This window comes from Danio rerio, chromosome 4 (genome assembly GCF_052040795.2).
Source record: "Danio rerio strain M-AB ecotype USA chromosome 4, GRCz13ab, whole genome shotgun sequence".
In the NCBI taxonomy this organism is placed as follows: Eukaryota; Metazoa; Chordata; class Actinopteri; order Cypriniformes; family Danionidae; genus Danio; species Danio rerio.
Window position 1 is genome coordinate 9,192,103 of NC_141024.2, and position 15,185 is coordinate 9,207,287.

The following is a 15,185-nucleotide window of genomic DNA, read 5'->3' on the forward strand; positions in this document are numbered from 1 at the left end:
TAAAGCCGATAAAATTAAGGAAGACAGTCATAATGCTCAATAAATAAAACATTTTAAGCACAACTCTGATAAGATTAGAACAGTGTGACTTTTACGTTATATGTTTATGTTGAGCTAAACTGACATGTCCTGCTTTGGGAAACGACATAAAAATCAAACGTCAACACAAACAATACGGAGAAAACACGGTAAAGTTACTTACAGGTGCGTCTCTTGTCACTGTATTCCTGCACTTTACAGCGCGGCGTGTCTGTTCAGTTTGTTTGTGTGTTGTTTATAGATATTATAATACAATCACGGAGCTGTCAGGATTTGTTTTACCTGTTGTATCTTCAAGCCTCATGCTGTCAGTGTCAAACACCTGAAAGCTGCGAGTCAGACAGAACGTGAAGCAGTGCGCGCCCCCTAGTGGGGCGGATGAAGAACTGCGCTACAATTTACAACATAAAGTCCGCGTTGTAGGCTTAAACAGACTTAAAATGATTATTTTTATAGTTTAATGTCGTATTACAAGCACAATAATTAATTCTGACTGCATTGTCTAATTATTATACTCAAGAAAACGTGACTAATCAACTCGTGTATGGGTGATCCTCGGCTCCGGCTTGTGGTCAATAGGTGTATCCGCATTAATGAAGTAAACACAAGGTGGACGCGCAGTCAGTCGTGTGAACAGCGAAGAGAGATTTAAGAGATTTAAAATATACTCGAGGATATTTTACAACACGCTTGAGTTCGTGAGTGTATCGACCGGCAGAAGATCGAGATCAGCTTTAAACTGATGGATTAAAAGAGCTGAACTGAGAAGCTCATGTAAACACACTCAGGAATGAATGGGCAATCCTCCGAGACTCTGGGTAAAGTAGATGTGCGCTTGACTTTATTTATTATTTACATGCACGAGCCTCTTTTATTCTTTATTCTATTCTTTTATTGTAAAGTGTTTTTCCGTGTCTTGTTTGTAGATTTCAGCAGCTTTTATATCAATACTGCTGCAATCTGCAAACTAATCTAGTAGGACTTCAGGTTTACCATCCAGTTACCACCAATACAATATTGCAAGTTCAGGTTTGTATTTCACACATATGTCATGTATACAACATGTTTTTAAAATGGCTGTTTACAAATATACATAACATGTAGATATTTGTTTAAATATTTTAGCTATAAATTTATGTGTTGTTCATATATGGTCATATATCAGATCTCCATAGAAGGTTACCAGTCAAGACCCACCGTCAGGGACCAATGCATTTCCTTTTAAAACTAATGCAGTTAGTATCATAACCATTTAAGCCACTATAAATACTTCATGTTTCTATTGTTTTTTTCATCTGGGAGCACAGCACAGATTTAGACAAATTATTCTCAGAAATGACTTTAACATTTTGAGCACTTCCAAGTCTGAGTTTGAAAGAAACTCATAACCTCAGATTAGTTATTCTAAGAAGAAGCATGCATTACACTTTTATATTTGCACTTTTTATATCTCTACTTAGAAAAAATCCTAACAGTCAATACTATTCATTCATTTCGGTTATAAAGTGTGCAGCATGTGCTTTAGGGATCATAAAGTATTTTGTTTTGTTTAAACAGTTAAAAAAACTAATAAATGTTAGTTTAACACAAAGATTAATCACCATCATTTTTCTTTCTCTGTTTCAGTGATGAAGAAGATGTAAAGCTCTGGGTCTATGGATGGTTCTAGATGGATGAATCAACAATGACAAACACTCCTCTTCCAACACAGGTTGAACCACAGCCAAACTTCAGAGGGTCTGATCCTTCATCATGCACTTATAGTAAAGCTTGATTGGTTATTTGGGCAGATTTGAATGAATGATGATTCATTTCTGTGTGAGCTGATGACTAAATACAGTTTACTGAATCAAAGACAGATACACAAGGTCAGATCAGTGCGTTACAATTTAGTTATTTAGTTCACAACATCTTACCTGTCCATGAGTGAGTGGATATCCTGCATGACAGGGACTGTCTAGTCTATTCACACGTCCCACAGCTCTGATTTTATTGACTGTATGACCCAAACACAGACTTTATTTTGTAGGAAACACAACAACTAACTTCATTTTATGTAGTATATATAAATATACATATCAGTATTTTAAAGTTAGCTGAAGTCTAAAGTTAGTTTTTCTTTGTTGCAGAAAATAAGTCATTTATAATGAGAGGTGCTTATCACTTTAAGACAACACAACACAAAACTTCAGAAAATGTAAGACATTAATATCTGGTGGAATAAACCTGATAATCAATCAAGACAACTGAAAACATCTATAATTTTCACTAATTAACAATAACAATAGTAATATACCATATTAGTGTGCCGCTCACGCCGCCTTGTGGAGCTGATGGAGAACTTTAAGCTTTTGACTGTCATAAATGAGTGAACTATACATTAATATTTAAAAATTGGCGAAATAACCTGATTATTTATAAATAATTTATTTTAGAGCTTCATTTTATTTTCATGTCTTGGCTAACGTTCACTTATTTTTGTTGTGGAATCACTGTTGGTTTTTAAAGCATTTAACATTTGACTGATCACTGAGTGCATACGGCATGTTTAAACAAATAAAGTATGTATTATATAATGACTAATAAACTTGTTTTCATTTCAAGTCCGCTTCATTTATAACAAAGAGATGCTCAAAATCAGAGTTTCAGCTCCATCTTGTGGACAATAAGAGGATCTGCATCAATCCATGAACTGAAGTATTTATTTTCTTAAGGTGAAAAATCCTGATCCTGAAGATCCACTTTCCAGAGTTACCTGATGATAAACACCTGAGGCGGCTAATTAAAGTCTTTCAGACAACAAGAGGCTTTAGGGCAAATATGACCAACTAAAACAAAACATTTATTTGACTAAACTGAGGATGCTATTTAAAATGATGTATTTTCTGTCACTACGAGTTTATTGTGCAAAGAATAATATTTATTATGAAGTAATATTCTTTACTTAAGTAAATAATTTGGCTATTTTTTTACTAATAGTTGAGCAAATGCTATTTTCAAATCATTTTAAAATTACTCATAGCAGACATACAGAAGATATACAAATAGACGCAGATAATGAGCTTGAAATTAACGATAATTAAGAGTCATGAACAATCAGACAAAATAAATGTATGAAAGGTTTTGTCTACTGTAGCCTAAAGTTCAAATCCTTCTTGATTTTGGTGAATAGTGGTTATTAAATGCAACAAAATGACTACAACACCAGTTTTCAACTTGAAAGTCCCAGTGGTGCATGTGACTAAACACATGTTCTCTGTCAATAGAGTCATAGGTTACAAATCCAACTTTTACAATTTGACATGTTTGTTGTAAAATCAGACTGAAATATAAGTCCAGCATGTGTTCAGTCAAGAGATCTGTGGCACAGTGGTTAGAGCGCTGTGTTGTTAAAAAGGAGTCCTGGGTTCAAATCCCACTAGTCCATACATTAAATAGGTGTCATGATATCTGACAAACTCTGCTAAACTCCAGAAGCAAGTGTGAGAGCCACAGTGGTGCTCCTGACTGAACACATGCTCCCCATGGTGAAGGCTGTCATGAGGACTTGGGTTCAAAGCTCAGCTTTGCTCACTTATTGCACAACAAGTAGAGAAATAATGGTGAAATATAAGTTCCAGCATGTCATTAGGTATGTGACTGTAGCTCAGTGGTAGAGCAATGCCTCATGGGTTAAGAGGTTGCTGGTTCAACTCCAGCCAGATCACTGCGATATGTGTGAGTGTCGGTGTGAATGAAGGGGGAGGATGAAACGTTCCTCCCCTGACCTACGGGGCCATGTACAGCAGGGGTTATGCTGCTTTTTACTAAAAAATAAATTAGCTCTATAAAAATCCAGACCCCCGTCCCTTCTCTCCCCGTTTCGGTTACCATCATTTCCTTTCCAGAGGGACGACCCTCCAGAAAGAAAATGATGATAACCGACACACCAAAACTCAAACACAAGATACGAGTCTCACCTGTCCATCAGCAGAAGTCCACCATTACAGTCCACGGCTGTCCAAATGTCCCAGAGCTCTGCTTCTGTTCACTCCAAACACATCCTTCATCCTGTAGAGGAAACAGAAATAAACACTTTACTACTGAAATACATCTGAAACAGCAGAACTGAGAACTTCACCAACAGAAGAGCTCATAAACAAGATAAGACACACACTGTATATTTGACAGGTACAATATTGAACACTGAAGCTGTACAAAAGCTCACTAATTGACTAATTGACAGATTTATCCTGCTTTATAATAAAAACAGCTCAATGCTATTCGTTTAACACTAAACATGAAGTCTGAAAGTGACATTAGCAGAAAAATGTAAACATCCTGCACAACACACATCTAAATAAACTGACAGACAAATCCTGCTGTAAAAACACCAAAGAAAATAAGTATCTGTGATTTTTATAAAACGCAAATGCTGTTATATAGCTCCTTTCAGTTAATTTTACAAGCAAATAAAGTACTTTATATGAGATGATACTTACAGGTGAATCTCTTCACTTGATTCCTGCACTTTATCACAGAGTCTGCTGCTTTAATTTGCTGCTGAGCTTTAATATGTGCTGTTTAAACACATTAAGATTCTGTCGCTGCGCTGTCATCTTTAATTATGCGTTTAAAACAAACTACACGTGTTTTGTTTTGCCGGCTGTCATCACACACGTTTGTTGTCAAACACCTGAAGCCAAGAGTCAGACTGAACGTGGAGTCGCTCGCGCCGCTTAGTGGAGCGGATGTAGAACTGCAACACGCTGAAAAACAAAACATGTGCAGTGTGTTTTAAACACATAATTTACAGATGACAGCTCAGCGACAGACTCTTAATGTGTTTAAACAGCACGTTTTAAAGCTCAGCAGCAAATTAAAGCAGCAGACTCTGTGATAAAGTGCAGGAATCAAGTGAAGAGACTCACCTGTAAGTATCATCTCATATAAAGTACTTTATTTGCTTGTAAAATTAACTGAAAGGAGTTATATAACAGCATTTGCGTTTTATAAACATCACAGATACTTATTTTCTTTGGTGTTTTTACAGCTGTCAGTTTATTTAGATGTGTGTTGTGCAGGATGTTTACATTTTTCTGCTAATGTCACTTTGAGGCTTCATGTTTAGTGTTAAACGAATAGCATTGAGCTGTTTATATTAAAAAGCAGCATAAATCTGCACTTATGCTTGTTTAAAAAAGTTGATTAGTGAGCTTTGTAGAGCTGCAGTGTTCAGTATTGTACCTGTCCAATATACAGTGTGTGTCTTATCTTCTGTTTATGAGCTCTTCTGTTGGTGAAGTTCTCAGTTCTGCTGTTTCAGATGTATTTCAGTAGTAAAGTGTTTATTTCTGTGTTTCCTCTACAGGATGAAGGATGTGTTTGGAGTGAACAGAAGCAGAGCTCTGGGACATTTGGACAGCCGTGAACTGTAATGGTGGACTTCTGCTGATGGACAGGTGAGACTCGTATCTTGTGTTTGAGTTTTGGTGTGTCGGTTATCATCATTTTCTTTCTGGAGGGTCGTCCCTCTGGAAAGGAAATGATGGTAACCGAAACGGGGAGAGAAGGGACGGGGGTCTGGATTTTTATAGAGCTAATTTATTTTTTTAGTAAAAAGCAGCATAACCCCTGCTGTACATGGCCCCGTAGGTCAGGGGAGGAATGTTTCATCCTCCCCCTTCATTCACACCGACACTCACACATATCGCAGTGATCTGGCTGGGGTTGAACCAGCAACCTCTTAACCCATGAGGCATTGCTCTACCACTGAGCCACAGTCACATACCTAATGACATGCTGGAGCTTATACTTGACTATTCAAGTCCACATTGACATATGTAAAGCTTAAATGAGGATTGAACCCAGCTCTCCTTGATGAGAGCATAGTGCTTTACCACTGAGCCACAGATCTCATAATAAAGCACCGGCTGGAACTTATATTTTACTATCATTTCTCTACTTGTTGTGCAATAAGTGAGCAAAGCTGGGCTTTGAACCCAAGTCCTCATGACAGCCTTCACCAGGGATAGCATGTGTTTAGTCAGGAGCACCACTGTGGCTCTCACACTTGCTTCTGGAGTTTAGCAGAGTTTGTCAGATATCATGACACCTATTTAATGTATGGACTAGTGGGATTTGAACCCAGGACTCCTTATTAACAACACAGTGCTCTAACCACTGTGCCACAGATCTCTTGACTGCACACATGCTGGACTTATATTTCAGTCTGATTTTACAACAAACATGTCAAAGTGTGATGTGGGATTTGAACCCACAACTACATTGACAGAAAACATGTGTTAAACCACCACTGCACCACTGTGACTCTCACGCTTAAAGCTGGTGTTTTAGACATGTTGTTAGATTTACCAATCACTACTTAGCACAATATAAAGTTGGTTTGAACTCCAGACTTTAACACTGAAAGTGCAGTTCACTACCACTGAGCCACAGAGCATGTCACGACAACCTATTTAATCATCTTATAATTTTAGGTCTATTATCTGTGTATGTTTGAGTGCCAAACATATTTCTGCAGCAATTCTCAACTCAAATGGACAGCACATACATGATTTGTAAATAACATTGTTAGATTGGTCAAGTAATTGTTTTGGTTTTGTTAATAATCATTTGATCGACAGAGTTTGTCACATTTGCCCTGAAGTCTCTTATTATCTGAAACTCCTGTATTAACAGCCTCAGGTGTTTTAATCAGGTTGGAGTTTAACTCTGGAAAGTGGATCTTCAGGATCAGGATTAGACAACTGCTTCAGAAAAAAAAAGTCTGCATTTGCTTTGCAGTTTTAATGTCTTGATGCAAATCCATTTGTTGTCCACAAGATGGAGCTAAAAGTCTGCTCTGCTCTTATACAGCTCTCTTTTATGGATAAAGCTGGCATTTAATGTTTAGAAGTCGTTATTGTCATCAATTTAAGATAACTGAAAGCAATTCTGATTTTAAGTCAGGTTTATGTTGTTCAGATATGCTGTATGCACTCGACAATCAGTCAAACTCGTCTATAAATGCTGCTTGCATTTGCTAACAGTAATATAAAAACTAAATAAATATATAAAATAAGTCAACATCACTTAAGAAAGATGCCAAACAAATAAACTTGACACAGAGACAGACTAAAAGAGTCTCCTCTTTTATGTGTTTACACTTGAGGCTTGGATTATTTAGCATCTTACCACGTCAGCTCCTGAATAAATCATAGGTTAGTTTGCAAATGTATAGAAATGAAACCACAGTCCTCTCACTTACGACTCGTCATAAATTCACCTGCCCAAAGCGAATTTAAAGTCAGTTTGATGTGTAAAGTTTGGCACATTTGAGCATCAAAGTAATGTTTACTACACAGAAGCTGAAGCGCAGTTCTACATCCGCTCCACTAAGCGGCGCGAGCGACTCCACGTTCAGTCTGACTCTTGGCTTCAGGTGTTTGACAACAAACGTGTGTGATGACAGCCGGCAAAACAAAACACGTGTAGTTTGTTTTAAACGCATAATTAAAGATGACAGCTCAGCGACAGAATCTTAATGTGTTTAAACAGCACATATTAAAGCTCAGCAGCAAATTAAAGCAGCAGACTGTGATAAAGTGCAGGAATCAAGTGAAGAGACTCACCTGTAAGTATACTCATATAAAGTACTTTATTTGCTTGTAAAATTAACTGAAAGGAGTTATATAACAGCATTTGCGTTTTATAAACATCACAGATACTTATTTTCTTTGGTGTTTTTACAGCTGTCAGTTTATTTAGATGTGTGTTGTGCAGGATGTTTACATTTTTCTGCTAATGTCACTTTGAGGCTTCATGTTTAGTGTTAAACGAATAGCATTGAGCTGTTTATATTATAAAGCAGCATAAATCTGCACTTATGCTTGTTTAAAAAAGTTGATTAGTGAGCTTTTGTGCAGCTTCAGTGTTCAATATTGTACCTGTCCAATATAGAGTATGAATTAATGTCTTTTATCTTCTGTTTATGAGCTCTTCTGTTGGTGAAGTTCTCAGTTCTGCTGTTTCAGATGTATTTCAGTAGTAAAGTGTTTATTTCTGTTTCCTCTACAGGATGAAGGATGTGTTTGGAGTGAACAGAAGCAGAGCTCTGGGACATTTGGACAGCCGTGGACTGTAATGGTGGACTTCTGCTGATGGACAGGTGAGACTCGTATCTTGTGTTTGAGTTTTGGTGTGTCGGTTATCATCATTTTCTTTCTGGAGGGTCGTCCCTCTGGAAAGGAAATGATGGTAACCGAAACGGGGAGAGAAGGGACGGGGGTCTGGATTTTTATAGAGCTAATTTATTTTTTAGTAAAAAGCAGCATAACCCCTGCTGTACATGGCCCCGTAGGTCAGGGGAGGAATGTTTCATCCTCCCCCTTCATTCACACCGACACTCACACATATCGCAGTGATCTGGCTGGGGTTGAACCAGCAACCTCTTAACCCATGAGGCATTGCTCTACCACTGAGCCACAGTCACATACCTAATGACATGCTGGAACTTATATTTCACCATTATTTCTCTACTTGTTGTGCAGTAAGTGAGCAAAGCTGAGCTTTGAACCCAAGTCCTCATGACAGCCTTCACCAGGGATAGCATGTGTTCAGTCAGGAGCACCACTGTGGCTCTCACACTTGCTTCTGGAGTTTAGCAGAGTTTGTCAGATATCATGACACTTATTTAATGTATGGACTAGTGGGATTTGAACCCTGGACTCCTTTTTAACAACACAGCGCTCTAACCACTGTGCCACAGATCTCTTGACTGAACACATGCTGGACTTATATTTCAGTCTGATTTTACAACAAACATTTCAAATTGTAAAGTTGGATTTGTAACCCATGACTCTATTGACAGAGAACATGTGTTTAGTCACATGCACCACTGGGACTTTCAAGTTGAAAACTGGTGTTGTAGTCATTTTGTTGCATTTAATAACCACTATTCACCAAAATCAAGAAGGATTTGAACTTTAGGCTACAGTAGACAAAACTTTTCATACATTTATTTTGTCTGATTGTTCATGATTCTTAATTATCGTTAATTTCAAGCTCATTATCTGCGTCTATATGTATATCTTCTGTATGTCTGCTATGAGTAATTTTAAAATGATTTGAAAATAGCACTTGCTCAACTATTAGTAAAAAAATAGCCAAATTATTTACTTAAGTAAAGAATATTACTTCATAATAAATATTATTCTTTGCACAATAAACTCGTAGTGACAGTAAATACATCATTTTAAATAGCATCCTCAGTTTAGTCAAATAAATGTTTTGTTTTAGTTTGTCATATTTGCCCTAAAGCCCCTTGTTGTCTGAAAGACTTTAATTAGCCGCCTTAGGTGTTTATCATCAGGTAACTCTGGAAAGTGGATCTTCAGGATCAGGATTTTTCACCTTAAGAAAATAAATACTTCAGTTTCATGGATTGATGCAGATTCTCATATTGTCCACAAGATGGAGCTGAAACTCTGATTTTGTGCATCTCTTTGTTATAAATAAAAGACTTGAAATGAAAACAAAAGTTTATTAGTCATTATATAATACACACTTTATTTGTTTAAACATGCCGTATGCACTCAGTGATCAGTCAAATGTTAAATTCTTTAAAAACCAACAGTGATTCAACAACAAAAATAAGTGAACGTTAGCCAAGACATGAAAATAAAATGAAGCTCTAAAATAAATAATTTAGAAATAATCAGGTTATTTCGCCAATTTATAAATATTAATGTATAATTCACTCATTTATGACAGTCAAAAGCTTAAAGTTCTCCATCAGCTCTACTAGGCGGCGTGAGCAGCAAACTAATATGGTATATTACTATTGTTAATTAGTGAAAATTATAGATGTTTTCAGTTGTCTTGATTAAATATCAGGTTTATTCCACCAGATATTAATGTCTTACATTTTCTGAAGTTTTGTGTTGTGTTGTCTTAAAGTGATAAGCACCTCTCATTATAAATGACTTATTTTCTGCAACAAAGAAAAACTAACTTTAGACTTCAGCTAACTTTAAAATACTGATATGTATATTTATATATACTACATAAAATGAAGTTAGTTGTGTTTCTCCTACAAAATAAAGTCTGTGTTTGGGTCATACAGTCAATGAAATCAGAGCTGTGGGACGTGTGAATAGACTAGACAGTCCCTGTCATGCAGGATATCCACTCACTCATGGACAGGTAAGATGTTGTGAACTAAATAACTAAATTGTAACGCACTGATCTGACCTTGTGTATCTGTCTTTGATTCAGTAAACTGTATTTAGTCATCAGCTCACACAGAAATGAATCATCATTCATTCAAATCTGCCCAAATAACCAATCAAGCTTTACTATAAGTGCATGATGAATGATCAGACCCTCTGAAGTTTGGCTGTGGTTCAACCTGTGTTGGAAAAGGAGTGTTTGTCATTGTTGATTCATCCATCTAGAACCATCCATAGACCCAGAGCTTTACATCTTCTTCATCACTGAAACAGAGAAAGAAAAATGATGGTGATTAATCTTTGTGTTAAACTAACATTTATTAGTTTTTTAACTGTTTAAACAAAACAAAATACTTTATGATCCCTAAAGCACATGCTGCACACTTTATAACCGAAATGAATGATTAGTATTGACTGTTAGGATTTTTTTCTAAGTAGAGATATAAAAAGTGCAAACATAAAAGTGTAATGCATGCTTCTTCTTAGAATAACTAATCTGAGGTTATGAGTTTCTTTCAAAATCAGACTTGGAAGTGCTCAAAATGTTAAAAAGTCATTTCTGAGAATAATTTGTCTAAATCTGTGCTGTGCTCCCAGATGAAAAAAATAATAGAAACATGAAGTATTTATAGTGGCTTAAATGGTTGATACTAACTGCATTAGTTTTAAAAGGAAATGCATTGGTCCCTGACGGTGGGTCTTGACTGGTAACCTTCTATGGAGATCTGATATATGACCATATATGAACAACACATAAATTTATAGCTAAAATATTTAAACAAATATCTACATGTTATGTATATTTGTAAACAGCCATTTTAAAAACATGTTGTATATATGACATATGTGTGAAATACAAACCTGAACTTGCAATATTGTATTAGTGGTAACTGGATGGTAAACCTGAAGTCCTACTAGATTAGTTTGCAGATTCCAGCAGTATTGATATAAAAGCTGCTGAAATCTACAAACAAGACACGGAAAAACACTTTAGAATAAAAGAATAGAATAAAGAATAAAAGAGGCTCGTGCATGTAAATAATAAATAAAGTCAAGCGCACATCTACTTTACCCAGAGTCTCGGAGGATTGCCCATTCATTCCTGAGTGTGTTTCCATGAGCTTCTCAGTTCAGCTCTTTTAATCCATCAGTTTAAAGCTGATCTCGATCTTCTGCCGGTCGATACACTCACGAACTCAAGCGTGTTGTAAAATATACTCGAGTATATTTTAAATCTCTTAAATCTCTCTTCGCTGTTCACAAGACTGACTGCGCGTCCACCTTGTGTTTACTTCATTAATGCGGATACACCTATTGACCACAAGCCGGAGCCGAGGATCACCCATACACGAGTTGATTAGTCACGTTTTCTTGAGTCTTATAATTAGACAATGCAGTCAGAATTAATTATTGTGCTTGTAATACGACATTAAACTATAAAAATAATCATTTTAAGTCTGTTTAAGCCTACAACGCGGACTTTATGTTGTAAATTGTAGCGCAGTTCTTCATCCGCCCCACTAGGGGGCGCGCACTGCTTCACGTTCTGTCTGACTCGCACCTTTCAGGTGTTTGACACTGACAGCATGAGGCTTGAAGATACAACAGGTAAAACAAATCCTGACAGCTCCGTGATTGTATTATAATATCTATAAACAACGCACAAACAAACTGAACAGACACGCCGCGCTGTAAAGTGCAGGAATACAGTGACAAGAGACGCACCTGTAAGTAACTTTACCGTGTTTTCTCCGTATTGTTTGTGTTGACGTTTGATTTTTATGTCGTTTCCCAAAGCAGGACATGTCAGTTTAGCTCAACATAAACATATAACGTAAAAGTCACACTGTTCTAATCTTATCAGAGTTGTGCTTAAAATGTTTTATTTATTGAGCATTATGACTGTCTTCCTTAATTTAATCGGCTTTATTGCAGACTTTCATGACATGATGCTCTCATGCTGAACTAACTTAGTGCTGTGTTGATTTTATAATGAATTATGTCATATATTAAACGATTTTAAATATGTTTGTCACTATTAATATACATTTTATAATTACTATTGTTATCTTTTATAATTTATAGTATATTCTGTATTATTTGTGCTGTAAAAGCTGAATAATCAATATTTGTACATAGTTCTATAGTTTAATATCAGGTGGAGCGTATAGTTGAACTGAACAGTTGGGCCAATGCGAGTCTCTTTAATAAATCTTTTTGTTTAATTATTTCAGTGTCCCGTTAACCAGATGCTGAAACACAGAGATCATTTGAAGACAATAACCTCAACATCAACAGCACGTGAGTCACACAGCGTTCATTCATTCACAGTCAAGCATTTATTATGATGAAGGGTTTTATGAGTGTTTCTATATTTGTGTGTTGATTTATTAAGACTTTTCAGTTCTTGTTTTAATTGTCCATTTTAAATGCTTTAGGCTGTTTATTAGGTTTTCCTAATATCAATGTTTAAGTTTAATGATTAATGTATTTACCTTTTTTCATTCTTTAAAATTTTATATTACTAGATGTGTTTGTAGTCTAATAGTGACTTTTTTCAATTGTTACAGTTTTTACACTTAATTTTTTTTTTATTATATTGGCAAATATGGTTAACTTCAAAATGACCAAGAGAACAACTCTTAATATGTCCAGTGATGGCCAAGTGGTCAGAGCAAAGGGTTAGAGATCCAAGGCCATCACAAGAGACGTGGGTTCGAATCACCACGATGATACTGAAATTATCCAGAAAATTCATTTTAGGCCATTTTTGGGGTCAAAAAAAAAAGTTTTCCTTCCTTCTTTTTTCTTCTGCTCCTCCTCCTCGTTCTCTCTTAGCCCCGCCTCTCTCTGCCACACCTCTCTCACACCTGCTGCTCGTTATCCCACTTATTTCTCAGTCCTGCCTTTCTGTCTTATACCTCCCCAGGTATGCCACATCTTTCAGGTCCGTGTTTTCCCATGTCCGTGTAGCCACGCTGCCTGTTACCATCCCCGACATTTTTCCGATAGCTGCCACTTATCTCTTACCGCCCCAGGTACCATCTCACATTTCTTCCGGTGTCCGCCTTTTGTCTCTTACCGTTACACCTTCATTCCGGTATCCGCCTCTTGTACCGCCCCAGGTACTTTGCTGTATCCACAGCTGTCTTTGGTGGGATTCGAACCCATGCCTCATCCGTAACGTTGTCCGCAACCAATGGTGCTTGCCACTAGTGCCATCGTGGCTTTCACAATGAGAACTGAACTTCGCGCAACTTTGTCTTTTCTTTTCACAACAGTTTAACATAAACATGAAAGGGATTCGAACCCCGGTCTCCAAGATGAAAGGTGAGTGTTCTACCCACTGACCCATTAGGTCTGTGTAGCAGATTACTGTCTTTAATGGAGTTTTATAGATATGTTTATGGCGAATACAAAAAAATTGTAGCAATAGAGGGATTCAAACCCATGCTTTCATGCTTGAATGGCAATTATTCTCCCACTGCACTGCAGAAGATGGTGATCATTGTGACACATTTTTGTCTATAGCTATAGATAAAGCTGCAGGTACATTTAAATGTTTGCAATAGTGGGACTCGAACCCACGTCTCTGTGATGTACAAAAAAAAGTTTCAATTAGCGAACAATTATCCCCTACACCACAGAGACAGAGATGATCAAGGTATCTTGTTTTCAGAGTATTTCCTGTTTTTAGTCCAGCTTCAGCATTAATTCAATAAACTTCACATTGGCATTTTACAGTTAGCAAGACTGGGACTCAAACCCACGACTCTGCGTTATAAAAAAATGCAAAGAGCGAACGCTTATCTTCTGTGCCACAGAGGAAAAAACAATTGGCTATTGATTGTTTTGAGAGTAATTGTTGGTTTTACTTCAGTTTAGGTATAAATTATTGTACATTTCAGTTAGCAAGAGTGGGACGCGAACCCTTGTCTCTGCGATGTAAAAAATGCACAGAGCAAATGATTATCCTCTACACCACAGAGGCAGGAACAGTTGCAGTTTGGTTGTTTTGACAGTAATTCTTGTTCTTAGCTTAAGCATTAATTACAATAAATGTAGCATTTGCAAGAGTGGGATTCAAACCCTCATCTCTGCTATGTAAAAGATGCAAAGAGCAAATAATTATCCTCTGCACCACAGAGCCAGGATCGATTGCCTTTTGTTTGTTCTGAGAATAATTCTTGTTTTTAATTATAATAGATTTCACTTTAGCAATAGTGGGTTTCAAACCCACATCTCTGCGATCGAAAATTCTCAAAGTGTGAACATTTATCTTCTGCCCCACAGAGGCAGCAACAATTACTTTGTGCCTTTTTTGATAGTAATGTTTGAATTCCATGCAGGTGAATTATATTTTAATTTTATATTCATGCAGAGTCAGGTATTGAACTCAGGTCAGCAAGAACACCTCAGTGTTACATGACGACACACTAACCACTAGGCTATGGGGACTGAGATGCAGAATCACTCTGATGGCTAATTTAATCATATCTCAATCACATCCTTAAAATTTCCTTGATTAACAGCTTCACCTGATTTCAATTAAGACTGTTAGTTCACTCAGGAAAGTGGCTCATCAGGAGCAGACGCTGATCTGATCTCTTACAGCTCTCTATTATATGTAAACCTGCCACTTAATGCCAACAAATATTCAGTGTTGAAAGTTGTGAAAATTTCCTAAGAGATTTGAACACACGTTACACTAAGACACTAATAGTCTCAGAATATATTTAGTCCCTTGTGTTATGCATTTACAACATATCTGCTGGTTCAGCTCATGAAGAAATATTGTATATATAGTGCTGAAGAGGGATTTGAACTTCAGGCTTAAGCACAGAAACTTTTTATACATTTATTTTGTCAGACTGTTCATGACTCATATCATAACTTAAGTTCAAGCCCATGATCTGTCATGTTGTACATTTTCTG

At 36.7% G+C, this 15,185-nt stretch overlaps 1 protein-coding gene and 2 long non-coding RNA genes across 74 annotated transcripts in view; 2 read left to right on the plus strand and 1 right to left on the minus strand.

Annotated features, from left to right (window-relative positions):
* LOC110437837 (uncharacterized) overlaps positions 1 to 355 on the minus strand; it is a 40,094-nt gene extending 39,739 nt beyond the window's left edge. For all 31 annotated transcript variants that reach the window (XR_015942294.1, XR_015942282.1, XR_015942289.1 and 28 more), the window contains exon 1: positions 203 to 355. The gene's annotated coding sequence lies outside the window, so the exon portion shown is untranslated. The remainder of the gene's footprint in view (positions 1 to 202) is intronic.
* Positions 356 to 609: 254 nt separating this feature from the next.
* LOC141381585 (uncharacterized) lies at positions 610 to 2,225 on the plus strand. The gene is made up of 3 exons (XR_015482669.2): positions 610 to 857; positions 966 to 1,068; positions 1,666 to 2,225. It is a non-coding gene; the product is annotated as an uncharacterized LOC141381585 (long non-coding RNA).
* Positions 2,226 to 7,441: 5,216 nt separating this feature from the next.
* The window catches only part of LOC148679933 (uncharacterized), a 47,629-nt gene continuing 39,885 nt past the window's right edge, over positions 7,442 to 15,185 (plus strand). For 20 of the 42 annotated variants that reach the window (XR_015942316.1, XR_015942311.1, XR_015942319.1 and 17 more), the window contains exons 1-3: positions 11,825 to 11,977; positions 12,485 to 12,551; positions 13,532 to 13,580. This is a non-coding gene — a long non-coding RNA (uncharacterized LOC148679933). Of the gene's footprint in view, positions 7,655 to 8,097; positions 8,189 to 11,824; positions 11,978 to 12,484; positions 12,552 to 13,531; positions 13,581 to 15,185 lie in introns of those variants that run through there. The other 22 variants (XR_015942344.1, XR_015942341.1, XR_015942340.1 and 19 more) reach the window with 3 other exon arrangements.